The sequence below is a fragment of the Papaver somniferum genome, chromosome 9 (genome assembly GCF_003573695.1).
Source record: "Papaver somniferum cultivar HN1 chromosome 9, ASM357369v1, whole genome shotgun sequence".
NCBI lineage: Eukaryota > Viridiplantae > Streptophyta > Magnoliopsida > Ranunculales > Papaveraceae > Papaver > Papaver somniferum.
Genome location: NC_039366.1, coordinates 54221458 through 54243711, shown reverse-complemented (window position 1 = coordinate 54243711; position 22254 = coordinate 54221458).

Below are 22254 nucleotides of genomic sequence, written 5' to 3'. Positions count from 1 at the left end.
GCATATTCATTTCCATGTTCACCGTATAAATTAGCATTCATTTTTCCAACTGATTCGTAACGATTTAAAGTGACTTTCATTTACACTTAATTTAATTCACTTGAACTGAAATGACCGACATGAGAACATCACCAACTAATACCAACAAGATATATCACAATAATTTTTAAGATTGATGCAGGCATATATCAAGTGTATAGGTTATTTGGAAGAGGCAATACAAACATATGGTGATCCAAAACAAGTCATTCTCTTGCCAAGCATGTTCATATTTTTTTTTAAACGGCACAATAGCACACCATAAACACAAAAATGGAAATGTTGTCGCAGAGCAATCATATTTCAGAAAATTATCAAGTGGATCCTCAAATTAGCATTTCAAGCATTTTCTAATAAATTTTAAGCACGGGCCGAGTCACCAACTTTACAGAGACACCTGCCAGTATGTTGAATGAAATTGCAGTTGCAATGAAACATAAGAATGATTGCCAACAACATAGGGCCCTATAAGTAGTGCAAATAAAGGATCAACAATGAAGATGTGATTGATATAACCAAAATGCTCGTTGTCGAAATCTGCCCCTGACAGGCTTGAAGAGTCTTAATTTTAAATTCAATTTATCTACTGTTTATCACCTTAAACCATGCAGCCACTTCAAGCTTTATTATAAGAGAATTTTTCTTTTTAAATTTTACTGTACTCAACAATTAATAGAAATTTCCATGTGCCCATTTAAGGTCCTATGCATACAGGTTAGTTCATCCACTAACATCTGAATGAAAGGTCACTTTTTATATACAAAGTCAACTTACGTTAGTGCTTCGTCTCATGAAATTGAGCCATGATACAGACGTGTATAAAAATTAATCGAAGATAAATCTTACATTTTATAAGTAATTAATTTACCTACCTGTATCCATCTAACCCAACCAACAAATGTTACCATTAGAGGTCACCATCTAGTTGTTATTAATCCGGAGCTAGTCCGCACCTTAGAAATGGGAAGACATTTCCATTTCGCTTGCGTGACAGTTTAATGGTCATACAGACACTTCAACTAACACTTGCTAGGTACCCAAATAATTACTAAAATGTTTCCTCCATAATTATGTCATACAGTCTGTAACTATAAACAGGCAAAACAAGGAGGAATAAAGCACCGGAAAATGCCTATGTTGTTAAAAATGTTCACATTAATCCTTTGTCTACAAAGAAATCAGATGATACATTCACGAGCTAGGATATTCCTAACCTGTGCCACTTAACTGCCAGCTATAATGCAACATTAGCATGTTCGTATTGAAAAATCCAACTTTTGGGCATGATATTATTCATCTCCACTTCACATACATTATGAAATGATAAAACAGTTAACTAACCTTCAAATCGGGGTCCTAGTCCAATTCTCAATTGGAGATCACTATTTGATGTAAACAATAATCATTTCATATGTCATATCATTTCTAATGGAAAATGAACTATATATATAAACCAGTTGCGAATCTGATACCTTAAAAACAAATTCAATAAACTCAAGGATGAACTGAACTGGTGCTGATCACCCTTACCAACAAATGTCCCAAACCCATGCAAGCATTTAAACATGAATTAGTCAGCACCAATATATCTAAGGGTAAAAGCCCTAAATCTAACATTTAAATTATGTATGCTAGCATATCAAATTACACAAGTAAACTTGATATTCATGAAATTATCATATATTACAACCAACCCATGCTTTAATATCATCTGAAATGAAGGCTAATCATCAATTTCTATAACAACTATAGGTTGGTATAAACCCTAATTTCACTAAACATCAATCTCAATTTTCAAAGAATAGTTATAACAGAAAAACCTGATCAAAACATGTACCAACTACCGACCATGGTAATACAAACCCATTAATCTATATGAATCTCCATGTCCAGTTGAGTAAAAGAATTAATGATTTCTTCGATCAACTTCGAAACTGAAGAACATGAAAAAGAATTCTTCTGTCTCGTTTATAAAGCTAGCTCCCATAGAAAACATCAACAACTTGACATAACCATGCCTAGACTAAGTTCATTGATCGTGATTTTCAATTACGTTATCTAAATTTCTTTTGTTTTCCCAAAGAAAGAGAAGATGAGATGGGAAGGGAAAACATTAGTGAGAAAGAGAGAAGTTGAAGCAGAGACCGAGCCCCCTCTCTCGATTAGGGCTGGCAACGGATAGATATCCGGCGGATATTGGCAGTTCCGATAAGGTTAAGGTTAAGGATTATCGGATATCTGGTATCCGATAATATCCGGCGGATACCAAAAATTCTAATTCGATAAGGTTAAGTTATCGGATATCGGATTTTTATCCGATAAAATCCGGTAACTAGGAAAAAACCTAAAAACTTGAAGAAAAAAAACAGAGTCTGTCTTTTTAAGTTCAAAATATTTAGTGAAAAGTACAAATCCACAACAGGCTACAACAAAGCCAAAAAACAATGTCTCCCAGTTTTAGTGTGATCTTGCTTGGCTGCCTCGCATGTTGCATCATTGCATCAACTTCACTTCAGTCCACGATTTCCATATCTGCATTCACAAATCACAAAGAATCGCTTGATAAGAAAATTCTTACATCTAACATTTCAGTACCTCAAAGCTTTCACCATTATAAGCAACAGTGCAACACACATACCCACATGCTAACCAAGCAAAAGATATGCAATCTAAAAAGTGACTACAAAATCTGGAGGTATAATACTAGTACTGCATTATATTATAAAGACTAGACGATAGGCTTTCACTAACAAAAAAACGACAGCATATCCAAAACAAACATTTTAATCTTATGGTCTGAGTCAGACATTTTACTCATCCAACAATGCTTATAAACTGGACTCACAGAGGTAACAAGGCGCAAAACCCTATTTACAGAGGTAACCAAGCTTTCACCACTTAGTGTGTCCCTATTTCACAACCTCCCCTCTAACTTTACAACACCTATTGCTTCCTTGTCTTGAAGACCCAATGAATGACATATGGGATTGGCTTGGGTTGGAAATTGATGCATGATCCCAAATTTCAGAATAACATATACATATTTACTATAAACTTTACATAAAAATCTGAAATCCACAAGGCAGCATTGCTTGATGATGTAAGTGTTATAAGCTCCTATTCACTTAGCTGTAGTGACATAACAAGATTTGAAATACTGAAATACAAATATAATCTACACATTCTGACACATATCCCTGATTATTCTTTAAATTACACAAAGCTAAAGGCTAAAGCAAAGAAACTATGGGTACTGTGACTACTGTCACATTTTTTGTACTTAACATCAACAACTCAGAGCATAACCAAGACATCTATGGTTCTTATTACATGCTGAAGGTTCAATACAAACAAATTGAACGCAAATCACACAGCCACAACATCCATAAAGCCATCCATGAACTGAGAATCTTTAAGAGACATGAGAATACAACATGTGGCTGAACTTCACATCATTTTTTTAATCAAAATACTAACACTTGGAGATTACAACTTACATTCTTCTTCGTTGTTGCTACTGGAGTTTTAACACCTTTCTTGGGAGCCTGCAATAAACAAATGAAGCAATGGATATGATACTGAGGTTACAATCTGAAAAGAGTTCAATACAAATCGAAGCGAATCAATATTAGCTGAACAGAAACAACAATATGACCAAGAAATCATTCAATCACTTCAATGGGTTATATTCAAACATGAATCATAAAGAACTGTCCTAGAGAATCAATTGAAGTTGTGTAAACCCTATAAGAGGGAGGGATTTAGATCGAGCTGATATAGAAAAATCAAACCCCTAACTATCAATATTAAGTTATTCTTCGACCTCATATTTCAGTTCAGTTTAAACCTATCTCAAATATTTCATCCGAAGCCCTAATTTTTTATTGCAACACATAAACCCCATTTTCATAAGAATTTAACATAGAAATCGAACAGAAATCATTAACAACATAGAGGGGGAGCGAATCCATACCTGATTGTGAGATTACTTATTGGAGAAGTGAGAACTGAGTGATTAATCGAGAGGGAGGAGCGAGACTGTGACTGAGAACATAATGAGAAGAGAAGAAAAAAAGAAAAGGGAAATCAGAAATGTCTTCTCTTCTCTCGACTAATAGGTATGTGAAAATTACTAGTACGCACCTATCCTATCGGTTATCGGATATTAACCAATCAGATAGAGACCAATCTGATTCCGATAGGTTAAGAGAAAATATCCGACAAGTTATCGGATTCGGATATCCGGTATCTGATATAACGGATAAAATCCTATAGGATTTCGAATAATCGGAAACGGAGCCCGGATATCGGTTATCCTATGCCAACCCTACTCTCGATTAATATTTTCTTGTTTTTATCACAAACAGGGTAAAAGACTAAAGTGCCCCCAACACCCTCTCTAACTGACATGTGTGGAACATGTGTGAATAAGATGTGTCTTGATGCATGTGAATATATTATGGCACCCAGAATTTTAATTATGTGAACCAATTCTATTTAAGCACTAATATATATTATCAAGGCATACTAAAAAAACACACTTGAATATCATATTTCTAGGCACCCTAAGAGAAGAATTCAACTAATGGGTTTAGTTAAACCCAAGAAAATTTTTGGGGCCTTACATCATTGACCCCTTGAAAAGAACTTCGTCCCGAAGTTAAAAACAAAATTAGGAAGTAAAGTTAATTACCTGTAAACACACCGCACGAGCAGAACACTGACGAGCTCCAAACGCGCAGTCCCGTTTGAACCGGAACTGCTCTGATACCAACTGTGACGGATCAGATAAATTTTTCTTCCAGCGGGTCGGGTTATGGTCGCTTGGTAAGCTTCGACTCTCTGATACGCCGCTAAGAAAAATTTGTTCATTCATAATCCTGCACAAGGTAGGATCTCATTAGTCTTAAGGTCAGAATTCTATGAGCATATGTCCCATACCATAATACTCATAAAATTCGACAAGGGTTCCAATTTACAAAAGTAAAAGACGACCAATTGCCTAAAATAAGAGTTGGTCACTTGCCAACCCTAATAATTAACACGACCAGTTTCCGATTCTAACAATTTATATGAATTTATATGGCCAGTTACCATTTCAGATAATTCATGCGGCCAGTTGCCAGATGGCAAGTTTTCAATTTATAATTCAGGTGGCCAATTTCCATCGTCTTACTGTGACGTAATTGGCCGGTTGCCAATGGTGAAGGATGACCAGTTGCCATGGTTTTACTGACACGTCATTGGCCAGTTGCCAATGGTGAAGGATTGCAATCATCTGCGAATAGATGGTATGAACTTCCGAAACAGCAACCAACACTTTCAGATGATATGAACAACTTTGTGGAGTTGTGCTGAACCGCATCGCGGCTGCCTATCTACCCTCTCCATTGCTCAAAGGGATCAAGCACGACCGTAGTTCGTCTTTATTTATTTAGATAATATGAACTACTCTTAATAGTAGCAATTATCTCTCACCAGGAAGTATAAATTACATATCAACAATCTTCCCTAGCAATTTTTAATTAATAACAAGATGTTAAGATCTACTTATGTTCCTACACCTGCCATTTAAAATCAACAGTAGAATACAATATAACGTATACAAAATGAGACTTCATCCAAATCACATATTACGTTTTATTAAATATTAAGATAATCCCCGAAATGAGACAGAAAAATAAATCATTATTCCTTAATTTCTTACACAATCTAATGAGCACTTCTAAATTCTTTGTAAGTTAACCAGTACAAGCACCCTTATTTCACTTTCCATTGTGAGATGAACACCACTGTAGTACTATTACTATTTCTTTGCACTAAGACAACAATTTCCATATTTTTCCAAAATACTATCAATCCACAAATAAAATAGCTTATTATTAATAATTAAAATGAAACTATCAATTATTTACAAAGTATCAATACATATCGGTGAAAACATTGGTGGAAGGTAACCGAGCAATAAACTGGACCCCAACACCTTTCTAAATAAGAATGCCTAATTTGTGAAAGAGAGAACTACTTTTTTTGTAATTGACATTATGCTAGCAAGGCAGTTTCTCAACCACTTAAGAAAAAAGATAGTGTCCTCACCAAGTTCACCTAAAGTAGTGAATGCCAATACTTTGAAACCATAGCCATGTTCCGTGTATTTGTCCAGATATTTAGTGTTCTTGCGAGTGACAACAACATGGATAGCAAAAGATAAACGCACAAATGAACTTTCAGCCACGCCATTCGTTAATAGTGAATTTCTAAGAAATGAAATACTCTCCATTACTTAGCTAATTAATTTAGCACTCTCAACAAAATCATAACATTTCGTACACAGTAGCTTAGCTATTGCAATTAGATGAATTTCACCAATAAGTAAACATCCAACACCACTAAGATAAAGCCGCATATTTACTAGTCCCTTAAATACACCGTAGTATACTTGCATATTCATTTCCATGTTCACCATATAAATTAGTATTCATTTTTCCAATTGATTCGTAATGATTTAAAGTGACTTTCATTTACACTTAATCTAATTCACTTGAACTGAAATGACCGACATGTAGGGCTGAACATGGTGTCGGTTAACCGTTGGAAACCGACCGAACCAGACCAATAAGAAAGAAACCGAACCAAACCATTTAGATTTGGATTGGTTTGGTAAAAAAAGTTGAAAAACCGACATTACTGGTTTGGTTTTGGTTTGACCTGAAAACCGAACCAAAAACCATTGGGGAACCGATTAATTTTTAAACTTAGTTTTTACCGTCGATTTAAAAGTATTAGATTCTACCCATTGATTTAGAGGATAAATAGAAACCCTAAATCTAATATTTCATTATGATATTCTCCCTCTTTCTCTTTCTCTCAGCCGCCTCCCTTCTCCACCCCCAACTACAGCTGCTGCTACTCGACTTTTTTCTTCCCGTCTTCCTTCTTTTTTATTTGTCAATAACTAAATTAAGATATATTATATATCTTCTTTTGATCTCTAGAATTAGAGTAAGCTTTACCTATTCTTGATTTTTCTTTTTTTGTCTGTATATTTGTGTAAACCAATACTATCGGCAACTACGATTTTTTTATCTGTAAATTTGTGTATTTTTTTTTTTTTGATTTGACATAATTATTGGTTAACCAAAAACCACTGGGACAAACCGAAACCAACTGGAACCATTTGGAAACCGAACCAATGGTTAATGGATTGGTTTGGTTTAGATTTTTAGAAACCAATAGTATTGGTTTCGGTTTTGGTTTGGCTAGAAACCGAACCAAAACCGATCATGAACAGCCCTACCGACATGTGAACATCACCAACTAATACCAACCAGATATATCACAATAATTTTTAAGATTGATGCAGGCATATAGCAAGTGTATAGATTATTTGGAAGAGGCAATACAAACATATGGTGAGCCAAAACAAGTCATTCTCTTGCCAAGCATATTCATTTTTTTTTTAAAACAGCAAAATAGCACGCCATGAACACAAAAATGGAAATGTTGTCGCAGAGTAATCATATTTCAGAAAATTATCAAGTAGATCCTTAAATTAACATTTCAACCATTTTCTAATAAATTTTAAGCATATGCCGAGTCACCCAACTTTACAGAGACACCTGCCAGTATGGTGAATGAAATTGCAGTTGCAATGAAACATAAGCATAAATAAAAATAGTGATTGCCAACAACATAGGCAGTTACACTTGCCCTATAAGTAGTACAAATAAAGGATCAACAATGAAGATGGGATTGATACAACAAAAATGCTCGTTGTCGAAATCTACCCCTGACAGGCTTGAAGAATCTCAATTTTAAATTCAAATTTATCTATTGTTTAGCACCTTAAACCATGCAGCCACTTCAAGCTTTCTTATAAGAGAATTTTTCTTTTTAAATTTTACTGTACTCAACAATTAATAAAAATTGCCATGTACCCATTTAAGGTCCTATGCATAAAGGTTAGTTCATCCACTAACATCTGAATGAAAGGTCATTTTTTACATACATAGTCAACTTACGTTAATGCTTCATCTCATGAAGTTTAACTCCCACTTCCTAGCTACATGATACAGACGTGTATAAAAATTATCGAAAAGAAATCTTACATTTTATAAGTAATTAATTTACATTCCTGTATCCATCTAATTCACTGTACATAGAATCTTCCTAACCACAACCAACAAATGTCACCATTAGAGGTCACCATCTAGTGTTTATTAATCCGGAGCTAGTCCACACCTTAGAAATGGGAAGACATTTCCATTTCGCTTGCCTGACAGTCTAATGGTCATACAGACACTTCAACAAACACTTGCTAGATACCCAAATAATTACTAAAATGTTTCCTCCATAATTATGTGGTAGAGCATAGCTCGATTGAACCCACCAAGCGTTGGTATGTCAAGTTTGGTTGTCATATTTTAGTGAACTAAAACTCATTTAAAGAGTCGATTGATTATGTACTAGAGTCAACTTCGTATAGGTTAGCTTGAAAGTATTAGGATATGAGCCATTACAAGAGTATTGTGAAGACTTGAAGAAGTGAAGAAGTAAGGAGATACAATGACAACATCATCCTTCCACTTGAGGTTAGTGATATTTGACTTGAACTGTTTGATTCCCTAACGTATCTTTAAAGTCGTGCATATTGAAAACATAATATTATTAAGGAATATTATTGGTATTGTTATTCATTACACTCTAGTTAGACATAGTATTAAGGAATACAATACGAAGTATAATGCTTATCTTTTGAACTTCGTATATAAGACGAATGCTATTCTGATTATGTATGGGTATGAGGTGAATATTTCATCCTAGGAAACAATGTTTTACATTAGTTTAAAGGAAGTAAATTCATGAACTTGTTTCGTGAATCGAAAGGGAAATCGCTAGGCTTATTGGTATTGTTATTCATTGCATATCTTTTGAACTACCAATATGTGTGATTAGTATAACCGCTCATGACTTGTTTATGTTCTTGGTAAAACTATTCACAAGGCCTGACTTTTGTATTGGCATGACTTTTATTAGTGAAACCGATCTTAAGTAATCACCTTAGATGGTATGATCGATTTAGTTTTATTGGTATGACCAACTCTAGGCAAAGGGGAACCGATTCTATGAAGAGGTGCAACCGATCACAAAAGTGGAATCGATCCTTGTAAGAGGTGCAACACGTTTTTAGTAGATGGGGGAACCGATCCTATGAACATGTGCAACAAGTTTTTAGTGAAAGAGGAACCGGTCATATGGACTTGTGCAGCAAATACAAGTAGTTACCATAAGTATGTGGGGAACCGATCCTAGTACCTAGTTAACCGAATTTTTGGAAAGCTAGTGTGACTATGCACAGTACTCATGGAGGTAGAACCAAAACTTATTTTGGTAGAACCGTGAAACCCATGATTTGTGATTGAGTGTTCTTAATCAATCACATAGTTCTTGAAAGTCAGATGAACCAATTCTAAACTCGTTTGGAAGTGTGGCAAATCGGTTTCAATATTGTAAGTATGAAAGAGGACTTACAAGATAAAGATGTTGACATACTTTGAACATGTGCAGTAACGCTTATCTTTAATTGTTCAAAGGTATTCCTTAATAGCTAAAGGAAAATCCCGGATCGAAAAATAAGTTGAGAATCTTTTAATTAAGGTTTTTAATTTTATTTTTGGAAAATAAAAATTGGTAATGTGCATTTACTAATTGGAGATTTTCTAAGAGATTTTCGGTCAATGTTTGGACAAAGTGTTAGAGCATAGCTCGGTCAACCTCGCATGCGTTGCTATCTCAAGCATGTTTGCCAATGTTAGTGATCAAAACTATGAGTCTTGATTTCTATCCTACATAGCTAAGTCTCGGACTAGGATAGGAAAAGTGTAGTTAAGCTTAAGGACTTCATGGTGATTCATCATACAACGATGAAGATCTATACAAGGAACCCTGGAACTTCATCAACAAAAAAGTATGTGGAGACTTGAACTTATCTATCATTCAAAAGTATATTTATTCTATCTCCTACTTCTTATGAGACAAAAGTCGTATGCTATATAGACTAGATCATACACACTTGACATTTCGAGCTGAGCATTCATTGCTTATCTTTTATCTCGAAATCGTGTGGTAAAGAGTTTCGCTTTGATCAAGTTTATCTTCACCTAGTGACGAAAGTCATGAAAGTTTCAATTACTTTGAGAATTGCTCTGACGTGAATCGGTCTGTGAATAACGGCTACATAGCGTCCTATGAGAATGTCTCAATGATTGAGATGAGAGTTTAGATTACATAACCATGTATTCCTTGAACCGAAGTTTTCGAACTTTGTTGATCAAGAGAAATCGGGAGGATTATGGAATTGGCTTGCCAAGTCCGCGAACCCAGTCCGTAGACTCAGTGCGCAAACTGTCGGAAGTTCTCGATCGAGAATTTCTGCTGGATTTTCCAAAACTCGTTTGTGTGCTTAGTCCGCGAACTCAGTCCGTGAACCCAGTCCGCGAACTGGCGGAAGTTCTCGAACCAAGAATTTCTGCTGAGTTTGGAAAACTCAACCGATTAACTTAAGTCCGCGAACTTTTTTGTGAACTTAAGAGGTTATGATCTAAAGATGTGCTCTGAACAAGAAACATTAAATTACTAAGGAATGCTTTATGCAAACCGTGGCTATAATGTTCATGAGCCGATTCAATCGAAACGAATCATCTTTGTTTCAATTGTGTCTTGTGTAGTTACATAAGATCTCATAGCAATTGAACAACTCTCTAACTAGTTCATTTGAGTCAATTGAACTAGTTATGGTGAAGAAGAACAAGGTTAATATGAAATGCTCATATGGTTGACCTTTTGGGTTACTATGTGGAACCAACATGAACGTACACGTTTGGGCATGGTTTTCACGAACCCAGTAAACGTTTACCCAAGTGTGTGTGACAAGAAAAGTTTTCGATCTAACGATTGAGAAATATTAGCTTGAATCTAAATCAGGTTTTCATCTAATGGTAAATAAGGATTGCTTTGTACCTAAGGCAAAACCCTGATTTGAAGGCTATATAAAGGAGATATCTAGCATTGAGAAAACCTAATCCCCACACGTCTGTGTGCTACTAGTGCGCTCGCTAGAGTCGATCTCCATTAACCTTTGATTTTCTTCTCTAAAATCAGGTTAATGACTCAAAGACTTCATTGGGATTGTGAAGCCAGACTGATACTACTTTATCGTAGTTGTGTGATCTGATCTTGCATCTTCTATCCTACAAGTACAACCGATTGATTGGCTTGATATCGTGAGAGTTCTCCGATAGGCAAGATAAAGAAGTCACAAACATCTTCGTCTCACTGTTTGTGATTCCTCGACAATCCGCTTGTGTAGTCAGGAAGGATTGTAGAGAGGTGATTGATTAATCTAGGCTGTTTTTCGGGAATATAAGACCGGATTATCAATTGGTTCCTGTTCACCTTGATTTTATATCTTAACGGAACAAAACCTAGGGTTTATCTGTGGGAGACAGATTTATCCTTTGATAGACTTTTCTGTGTGAGACAGATCTGTTTATTATCAAGTCTGTGATTTTGGGTTACAACAACTCTTGGTTGTGGGTGAGATCAGCTAAGGGAATCAAGTGCGCAGTATCCTGCTGAGATCAGAGGCGTAGGAGTACTACTGTACCTTGTATCAGTGGGAGATTGATAGGGGTTCAACTATTGTCCAGTCCGAAGTTAGCTTGGAGTAGGCTAGTGTCTGTAGCGGCTTAATACAGTGTGTACTGAATTTGGACTAGGTCCCGAGGTTTTTCTGCATTTGCGGTTTCCTCGTTAACAAAATTTCTGGTGTATGTGTTATTTCTTTTCCGCATTATATTTTATATAATTGAAATAATACAGGTTATGCGTTCGTGATCATCAATTGGAAATCCAACCTTTGGTTGTTGATTGATATTGATTCATCCTTGGACATTGCTCTTTGGTACCGTCCAAGTTATCTCTCTTTGATAAAGACTCGCAGATTTCTATTTGCTTGAGTAAAGATCAAATCGAGATATTAAGATATAAACTCTTTGATATATCTTTTTATTGGTTGAGTCTGACTGTCTAGTTGATTCTCATAAAAAGTATATTGGAGTTTGTCCATACAGATTGCTAATCGAATTATTGGGTGGTGTTGTTAGACCCCCGCTTTTTTAATTGGTATCAAAGCTGGCAAACACGTTAAAGACCTTATAAGTCTGTGTTTGTAGCGATCTGATTATGGACGAGTCTATCTCTAATAACGTACCAGTTCAGAAATTACCAGATGATTCTAAAATATTGGATTCACCTGAGAGAACTGTCACATCTAAGTCAATATCCAAACATTCTCTTGATGTGAAAACTGTTGATTGGGAAACTCTCCTAGAAGAACAGTTGGATGAACTTTCTGATGAAGGTGATTCAGATATTGATAGAGATGTTGATGAGGAAGTCTCATAGTATGTTAAGTTTTTGGATTCGTGGAATATGAAGAAGATTACAACTTCTCATGTCACACCTCTTCTGACTCCTCTCTGTCGAGAAAACAAGAAATTGAGAAGATGTTACGCAGGTATTTATTTTTCGAATCGTTCTACCGAATCGATCCTCAAGGATTCTGAGGAAAACCTACGTATGAAGTCACTTGAATGTGATAATCTTTATTAAAAGTACTTTTTGTTGGAAAAGAAACTTGCAGAATCTAAAGCAAGGTTTAACTTCCAGCAAACAAGTTTTGACGACAGATAAATCGCTTATCTCACTCAAGAAAAACGCCTTGAGGCTGATTTAGCTGCTGCTCTTGATAAAATCAAGATGTTGGAAGATGACTTGAAAAAGTTCAATACTAGTTCAAGCAAATTAACCACTATGCTAGGAGAAAGTAAAAATCATCGTGAGACACGAGGATTGGGCTATAAAGGAATAAATGCTCCAAGTACTAGCAAAGAGGTAAAATTTGTCAAGGCTAGTGATTCTTCTCAAAAAAAAGTTTCCACTGATGGCAAAAGTGAAATACCTTCTCCGTCAGTTAAGGTTCAAAAGAGCAAAGTTTATCAACCTCCAAAGTTAGCACACACGGATCGAGGTAAGAACATTCCTTATGTTTGCCACTATTGCGGAAATAAAAGTCACCTGGAAAGGAGATGTCGTTTCCGTATAAGGAATGAGAAACTTCATGATGTTCTTGTTTAGGCATCACAAGAAGTTGTGAAACAAAGATCATACGTTAAGACTGATCATCTTAACGTTAAAGGTTGTAATTGTCCAACCTTTAGGTAAAGAAATCAGTGTTATGATAGACCTAGATTTGCCTATAAACATCGTACAAATCCTTTTCATAATCGTAATGGTTATCAAAAGGATAACTTCGTAAAGACGAAGACAATATCTGATGCTCCCAATTGGAGAAAGACTAACTTGCAAAAGAATAGTCAATCCAATTCTCTTCCAAGAATTCTAGAAGAGAGAGATGGGAAGAAGATTCCGGCTGTTCCTAAACGCACTCAGAAGTGGATACCCAAGAAAGACAATGATGTTTTGAGTGTGAAAAGGAATGATCTTCCAGAAAACTCCATGACTATGGAAAAGGCAGTTTCCCTGATGTTGGAACTTAACAAGTTTTTTAGAAAAATGGAATTGGATGTGAAAGGTTTTAAAAGTGATCTCTTTCATGATAATCCAAAGGTCACTTGTGGTGAGCAAGACTTTCTTCACCCCAACGCAACTTGATTGTGTTGGAAGTGCATCCTCACTAAGGAATGCCTGCTTTGTATACGGTGAGGGAAGCACAAGAATTGGGGCACAAAGGTTATGTTCGGTAAGGCGGTAGAATTCGATTGGACTCATCTAAAAAGGTATGTCTATAAACTTGAGCAAGATTTGTACTTTTATTTGCTTAGAATACTTATAATAATCTTGCTTATAGTTCATTTATACCTAACTTGATCTGTGTTTAAGGTTCTTAAATGTTTAGGTTTGAAAATAATAGTTCGATATGTTTGGACTACATGGTACACATACCAAGTATGCATAACATCATTCAAATTCAAAATCCAGGGGTTTAAGTTCGCAAACCCGTATGCATACTTGACGTCGATATTCGGTAAACTTGTTTTGGTCGTAACTTCTTCGCTCGAACTCGGATTTACCTCTTTATTTTTGCATTCTCTTCCTTATTGAATTCCCTTCAAAATGAAGATGAGAATTGCTGAATTTGGATGAGTTAATATTGGTCTTTGTCCTGTCTCTTGTTTTTTAGTGTTTGCTCCGTTTCGTTGCACTTGTTTTATTCTCTTGGACTTGGGCACTGGGATTCTTGGAGAAATCCAATTCTAAGCTATTTTGTGGCTGTTACAAGAGTAATGTTGGTGAATCACAAAGAAGGAAGTTGGAGAATGGGTAGTAGTTCGCATTGCTATATATTCTTTGGTGTTCACAATCATCTCATGTGAACTACGGTACATAGTCGTCAATGACTTTGTATATTCTTCTTTGTTAAGGAAATATTTTTATACGCTTTTGGTAACCACTCTTGGTATAAATCCGTGTGAAAAAGATTGATTCTACCTTCTAAGGGCAAATATTGTTATTGCAGTATTAATCTTTATGATTTTGTGATATTGCAATTGTTTATGGGACATGTATTGTATGCATCCGTGAACTTGAAGGTCCCATATGCCGTCAAAAGTAAAGTCGTTCATGAATTGGTATTTGTATTGATGAAAGGACGAATGGACTTTTGACAAATACAAAATTTATGCCTATGCAGTCATTTATTTGATGGAAAATAGGATAAAATCTTTTTTGTGACAAGGATAAAGTCTATTATGTCATTATGCATATAGTGATGGAAAGATAGAATAGATCCTTGTATGAATTCCACGGTATTGATCTTCATTGATCCATTTTTTTTTGTATTACCGTGAAGGCTCCATTGTGTGTCTTATGTTGAGCACGATACAACTAAGTCGATTATTCTTATTGGCTTTGTTGGTTGTTCCATAAGATGATATATGTTGAGCATTATGAACTAAATTAATCATCTTGGTTGGTTATTTAGTTATTTGCTCCGAAAGTCTTCTTTTGTCGAGCAAAACATTTGACAATTAAATTGATTACTTTCGTGATTAGTTTGGTTGTTTGTATTCCAAAATTAGATTAATTATGGGTTCTCTTGTAATTATTCTAGTTGAGTTTTCATATATTCCACAAGTTCTTGTGTTGAGTATATGAACGGCTATACTAACTATGTTCTATTGGTTGATGTAGTCGTATATTCCGTAAGGATTTCCTTATGTTGAGTATGTGAACGATTAAGTTAGTCGTCTCCGTATGATTACCTTAGTCGTAGCTCCGTAAGTTTACTTATGTTGAGCACCTTCAATTAAATTGATCAATTTCGTGATTTGATTTAGTTGCATATTCCAATTAAATTAATCATGGGTTTACTTGTGGTTAATTTGGTTGAGTTTTGGATATAGAAAATCATTCTCATGGTTTTTGGTATCAAATAAAAAATCCTTCTTTTCTTTCGAAATTAAGGTCGCTTTTGTTGTTCTTTCGGGAATGACATCAAATGGGGGAGAGTTCTTTTGAACTTGTGCTTAATGGTAATATCTTGCGGGGAGTGCGGTTGTGGAATTTTATAGGGGTTATTTTGTATCTTAAAACTCCTTGATGAATGTATTTAGCTTCGGCTTTATGATTGCATCTAAATTAAGTTGGTATGTATTTTTTTCTTTTAGTCTATGAAATGTCTCTTGTGGAAATTTCGTTATGATCCCGTTCTTGTACCTTTGCCAATTTTATTGACAAAAAGGGGGAGAAATATTGTAGTTCACATTACAAATACATATGGTTTTCGGATCATTGTGTAAGGGGGAGTGGTTTCCATGATCGAGATGGAGTATTGACTAAGGGGGTGTGATACATATCACCATAGGATTATTGTTGAAGTCGTGATACAATTGGACTTTGATGTTACATAACAGTACTATGACATTGTATAATAATGATCGAGAATCTCGATTTCTCTCATTGTTATAGCTACGGATCTTCAACAACGGTGATGCTAAACATACAACCTTTACTTGGAAGGACGAAGATTTCAGGGAACGTTGAAGATTAGACTATGGAATAGGAGCCACTAAAGTTTGTACTTTTTGTATTCCATATGTATTAATAGTTTTGTCACTAAAATTGAAAAAGGGGGAGATTGTTAGAGCATAGCTCGGTCAACCTCGCATGCGTTGCTATCTCAAGCATGTTTGTCAATGTTAGTGATCAAAACTATGAGTCTTGATTTCTAGCCTACATAGCTAAGTCTGGGACTAGGATAGGAAAAGTGTAGTTAAGCTCAAGGACTTCATGGCGATTCATCATACAACGATGAAGATCTATACAAGGAACCCTGGAACTTCATCAACAAAAAAGTATGTGGAGACTTGAACTTATCTATCACTCAAAAGTCTATCTATTCTATCTCCTACTTTTTATGAGACAAAAGTCGTATGCTATATAGACTATATCATACACACTTGACATTTCGAGTTGAGCATTCATTTCTTATATTTTATCTCAAAATCGTGTGTTGGTAAAGCGTTTCGCTTTGATCAAGTTTATCTTCACCTAGTGACGAAAGTCATGAAAGTTTCAATCACTTTGAGAATTGCTCTGACGTGAATCGGTCTGTGAATAACGTCTACATAGCGTCCTCTGAGAATGTCTCAATGATTGAGATGAGAGTTTAGATTACATAACCATGTATTCCTTGAACCGAAGTTTTCGAACTTTGTTAATCAAGAGAAATCGGGAGGATTGTGGAATTGGCTTGCCAAGTCCGCGAACCCAGTCCACAGACTCAGTCCGCGAACTGTCGGAAGTTCTCGACCGAGAATTTCTGCTGGATTTTCAAAAACTCGTCTGTGTGCTTAGTCCGCGAACTGGCAGAAGTTCTCGAATCGAGAATTTCTGCTGAGTTTGGAAAAATCAACCGATTAACATAAGTCCGCGAACTTGTTTGTGAACTTAAGAGGTTATGATCTAAAGATGTCCTCTGAACAAGAAACATTAAATTACTAAAGAGTGCTTTATGCAAACCGTGGCTATAATGTTCATGAGCCGATTCAATCGAATCGAATCATCTTTGTTTCAATTGTGTCTTATGTAGTTACATAAGATCTCATAGCAATTGAAGAACTCTCTAACTAGTTCATTTGAGTCAATTGAACTAGTTATAGTGAAGAAGAACAAGGTTAATATGCAATGCTCATATGGTTGACCTTTTGGGTTACTATGTTGAACCAACATGAACGTACACGTTTGGGCATGGTTTTCAAGAACCCAGTAAACGTTTACCCAAATGTGTGTGACAAGATAAGTTTTCGATCTAACGGTTGAGAAATATTAGCTTGAATCCAAATGAGGTTTTCATCTAACGGTGAATAAGGATTGCTTTGTACCTAAGGCGAAACCCTGATTTGAAGGCTATATAAAGGATACATCTAGCATTGAGCAAACCTAATCCCCACACGTCTGTGTGCTACTAGTGCGCTCGCTAGAGTCGATCTCCATTAACCTTTGATTTTCTTCTCTAAAATCAAGTTAACGACTTAAAGACTTCATTGGGATTGTGAAGCCAGACCGATACTACTTTGTCGTAGTTGTGTGATCTGATCTTGCATCTTCTATCGTACGAGTACAATCGATTGATTGGATTGAGATCGTGAGAGTTCTCCGATAGGCAAGATAAAGAAGTCACAAACATCTTCGTCTCACTGTTTGTGGTTCCTAGACATTCCGCTTGTGTAGTCAGGAAGGATTGTAGAGAGGTGATTGATTAATCTAGGTTGTTCTTCGGGAATATAAGACCGGATTATCAATTGGTTCCTGTTCACCTTGATTTTATATCTTAAGACGGAACAAAACCTAGGGTTTATCTGTGGGAGACAGATTTATCCTTTGATAGAATTTTCTGTGTGGGACAGATCTGTTTATTATCAAGTCTGTGATTTTGGGTTACAACAACTCTTGGTTGTGGGTGAGATCAGCTAAGGGAATCAAGTGCAAAGTATCCTGCTGGGATCAGAGGCGTAAGAGTATAACTGTACCTCGTATCAGTGGGAGATTTATAGGGGTTCAACTATAGTCCAGTCCGAAGTTAGCTTGGAGTAGGCTAATGTCTGTAGTGGCTTAATACAGTGTGTATTCAATCTGTACTAGGTCCCGGGGTTTTATGCATTTGCGGTTTCCTCGTTAACAAAATTTCTGGTGTCTATGTTATTTCTTTTCCGCATTATATTTTATATAATTGAAATAATACAGGTTGTGTGTTCATGATCATCAATTGGAAATCCAACCTTTGGTTGTTGATTGATATTGATTGATCCTTGGACATTGGTCTTTGGTACCGTCTAAGTTATCTCTCTTTGATAAAGACTCACAGATTTCTATTTGCTTGAGTAAAGATCAAATCGAGAGATTGAGATATAAACTCTTTGATATATCTTTTTATTGGTTGATTATGACTGTCTAGTTGATTTTCATAAAAAGTATATTGGAGTTTGTCCATACAGATTGCTAATCGAATTATTGGGTGGTGTTGTTAGACCCCCGCTTTTTCACAAAGCATTTCTAGGAATTATGGAAACCTAATCTGGAGTATATTGCATATCTTGAGAATATTTTCGGTTTTGGAAATTCCTTGGTGTCCATACTTCCTTGGTCTATAAATACCAAAGTTTGCATTTCTAGCAAACTAATCCTCAGAGCCAGCAAAACTACCTAGTTGTGTTGTTATTGGTGGAGCCTCCTATTCGAAGAGGAAAGTAACCTAATTAGGCAAAATCTCTTACTGCAGCTCAGTTTAAAGACTTCTTTGGGATTGAGAAGCTCTATTAGTACCGTCGGTGGGAAACTAGATAATTGCGATTTATTATTAGTTTTCAATTGATTTGATTGACTAACGGTTGTTGAACTTTGATTGCACCTAGTTTGTTTATGCTTGAGAATCTTCTCTTCTGATATAAGATTCACTCAAACTAGATCGAAGTTTCGAAGGGGATCTTTAGACTGTTTCTAGTTCTAAAGACGTCTTGTGATAATCCATTATTAACAGACTTCATTATGTGCGTGATTGATCACAAGAGATTCAAGTTGATTGTGTGCAACTATTTATTGAAGATCTAAGAAGATTTGAATACAAAGAAGACATTGAATATTTCTGATTTGGGTTCATAATCTTTGTTGTGCACAATACTTGTTTTGGTTAAAGAGGATCCAACTATAATCAGTTTATCCTTGTGGTAGATTGGATTGATTAGTTGAGTAGATCGGCATCAGTACGTTTTTTTGTGATTCAAAGTATTGATTGCAAAATCTAGACGATTACTTCGGTAATTTTTAGTGGATAGATATAAGGACCTAACAAAGGAGTTTATTGAGATAAACTGAAGAGCTTTTTGTCGAACTCACATCACTTGGTTGAAAATAGTTGCTACCAAACAGATTTGTTGTTCCTTTACTGTTTGGAATACGAACCAAAGGAATTGTTCCAAGTACGTGACTTATTATAAGTTGGAGGCGTGGGAATACAGACGGAACTAGGTGAACTATAGGTTTAGTTACTTGGTCTCAACTATACGAAGTTGGTTTGATTTTGTATAGCGGCTTAATCCTGAGAGTATTCATTTCTGGACAAGGTCTCGGGGTTTTTCTGCATTTGCGGTTTCCTCGTTAACAAAATCTTGCTGTGTCTTTTACTTTTCTATTTCCGCAATTATAATTTTTTTTATTATAATTAGAAGTAAAATACACAAACGTTAATTCCTATTTACTTGATAGTAATCCTATTGTGTTTGGTTAAGTCCGAACCTATTATCAAGTAAACATACTTCGTTGTTGAATTATCTCGATCTCGTATCCGTAGACGATCACACGAAGTGTGAATCGATTAGTTGTATTGTCTCGACTCAGTCCATAGACAACCACTTTTGTAAAAAGGACTTATAGGTGGAAATTTTTTAGATTGAGGTATATTTGGTACCCTCGTCTTTTCATTATGTCATACAGTCTATAAACAGGAAAAACAAGGAGGAATAAAGCACCAGAAAATGCCTATGTTGTTAAAAATGTTCACACTAATCCTTTGTCTACAAAGAAGTCAGATGAGACATTCATGATGTAGGATATTCGTAACCCGTGCCACTTAACTGCCAGCTATAATGCAACATCATCATGTTCACATTGAAAAATCCAACTTTTGGGCATGATATTATTCATCTCCACTTCACATACATTATGAAATGATAAAACAGTTAACTAACCTTCAAATCAGGGTCCTAGTCCAATTCTCAGTTGGAGATCACTATTTGATGCAAACAATAATCATTTCATATCTCATATCATTTCTAATAGAAAATGAACTATATATATCAACCAGTTGCGAATCTGGTACCTTAAAAACGAAATCAATAAACTCAAGGATGAACTGAACTGGTGTTGATCACCCTTACCAACAAATGTCCCAAACCCATGCAAGCATTTAAACATGAATTAGCCAGCACCAATATATTTAGGGGTGAAATCCCTAAATCTAACATTTAAATTATGTGTGCTAGCATATCAAATTACACAGGTAAACATGATATTCATGAAATTGTCATATATTACAACCAACCCATGCTTTAATATCATCTGAAATGAAGGCTAGTCATCAATTTCTATAACAACTATAGGTTGGTATAAACCCTAATTTCACTAAACATCAATCTCAATTTTCAAAGAATAATCATAACAAAAAAACCTAATCAAAACATGTACCAACCATGGTAATACAAACCCATAAATCTATATGAATCTCCATGTCCAGTTGAGTAAAAGAATTAATGATTTCTTCGATCAACTTCGAAATTGAAGAACATGAAAAATAATTTTTCTGTCTCGTTTATAAAGCTAGCTCCCATAGACAACATCAACAACTTGACATAACCATGCCTAGACTAAGTTCATTGATCGTGATTTTCAATTACGTTATCTAAATTTCTTTTGTTTTCCCAAAGAAAGAGAAGATGAGATGGGAAGGGAAAACATTAGTGAGAAAGAGAGAAGCTGAAGCAGAGACCGAGCCCCCTCTCTCGATTAATATTTTCTTGTTTTTATCACAAACAGGGTAAAAGACTAAAGTGCCCCCCAACACCCTCTCTAACTGACATGTGTGGAACATGTGTGAATGAGATGTGTCTTGATGCATGTGAATATATTATAGCACCCAGAAATTTAATTACGTCAACCAATTCTATTTAGGCACTAATATATATTATTAAGGCATACTAAAAAAAACACACTTGAATATCATATTTCTGGGCACTCTAAGAAAAGAATTCAACTAACGGGTTTAGTTAAACCCAAGAAAAAATTTGGGGCCTTACAAAAGGTTTCGTCAAAATCGATTCCTTCAATCTGTGAATATCCTTGAGCGACAAGTCTAGATTTGTTTCTGACAATGGTGCCAAATTCATCAGAATTGTTCTTAAATATCCATTTGGTACCAACAATATTGATATTGGGGGGACAAGGCACAAGTTTCCATACATCTTGTCTTTGGAATTGATTTAACTCTTCATGCATTGCATTCACCCAAAAGGTATCACTAAGAGCTTCATCAATATTTCTTGGTTCTACTTGCGATAGATAACAACCAAAATTGCAAATATTTTGAAGTTGACTCCTCGTCTTAGAAGTAGATTCCCTACCTCCAATGATATTGTTAGTATCATGATTCCTTTGAACCCAAAGGTGTCGTGGAGTGACACGTTCTTGTTCAACAAGAATAGCTTGACTAGAGCTTTTCTCCTCATCACTAGAGACATCAGGATCAACAACCGTTGGAACAACTTATTCTGATTCTGACGTTTCTTTGATTTTCTCAATTGTCTCGGTTGGAGGAAATTCAGCAGGAGAGTCATCATGACGAAAATTACTTAGATCATAAATGATAACATTTGTCGATTTCATCATGACTTGGGTTCTGATATCAAAGACTCGGCAACCACGACTGTCAGATGCATAGCCAAAAAAAAATACCCTCATCGCTTTTCGAATCAAACTTCCCTTCCTGTTCACGATCCTTTACAATGTAGCACTTACTGCCAAAAACTCTGAGATAGTATAAGTTGGTATCCTTACCGTACCACAACTCATAGGGAGTGTTTA